This window comes from Seriola lalandi, unplaced genomic scaffold (genome assembly GCF_002814215.2).
Source record: "Seriola lalandi dorsalis isolate HSWRI2012SDOR001 ecotype SW California unplaced genomic scaffold, Sedor1 jcf7180002047460, whole genome shotgun sequence".
Lineage (NCBI taxonomy): Eukaryota > Metazoa > Chordata > Actinopteri > Carangiformes > Carangidae > Seriola > Seriola lalandi.
In genome coordinates this window covers 1-697 of record NW_019518023.1, presented here as the reverse complement: position 1 = coordinate 697, position 697 = coordinate 1, and the positions used below count along the sequence as shown (strand labels likewise).

The 697-nt window shown below is 45.5% G+C and overlaps 1 long non-coding RNA gene across 1 annotated transcript; it reads left to right on the top strand.

Annotated features, from left to right (window-relative positions):
* The first annotated feature begins 8 nt into the window (after positions 1–8).
* On the top strand, positions 9–579 carry LOC111648781 (uncharacterized). Its single transcript, XR_002760209.2, has 3 exons — positions 9–147; positions 238–317; positions 425–579. It is a non-coding gene; the product is annotated as an uncharacterized LOC111648781 (long non-coding RNA).
* The last annotated feature ends 118 nt before the right edge of the window (positions 580–697 follow it).

The following is a 697-nucleotide window of genomic DNA, read 5'->3' as shown; positions in this document are numbered from 1 at the left end:
ATAAACTCTCAGTGTCCAGTTTATTAGGTACACCGAGGTTATAATCAGCTGATTTTCTCTCTGTAGTCTTCCTGGGCAGCCAGGTGGCCTCGCAGGTTCTGGTCCGGAACAGACGGGCCAATCAGCTGTTTGAGGAGGTGAAACCAGGTAACCTATCTCACAGGTCAAAGGTCAGAGGACTGACCCTCTTCAAGTAACTGCAGTGAAGGTGTTTCTGTGTTTGTGGTTCCTCTGTAGGGAACCTGGAGAGAGAGTGTATTGAGGAAATCTGTGACCATGAAGAGGCCAGAGAGGTGTTCGAACAGCCGGATAAAACAGTACGACTCCACTTTGTTCTGATTCATTCACTCAGTAATCGTCATAGAGTCGTACGGAACCTGAGAACAGTTCTGCTCAGATTAAAATCTAACTCTGTTCCCTTCAGGAAACCTTCTGGGCCAAGTACCTGGGTGAGTACTGCTGCTCCATCACACACACAGATCATATGATACACAACACTGAGGAACCTGTAGAACCTGTAGAACCTGTAGAACCTCTTACTGGCAGAACAGCAGGAACTCTGCAGTCAGAGTTTTAATTGATTCAGTTGAGATTAACTTTGTGTTTGATCTGTTGAACAAACATGAACAAAGTCCACAGCTCAAATATACACAACTCTGAGTACACAACAGCTAACTACCTGTCTGTCTGACTGTCT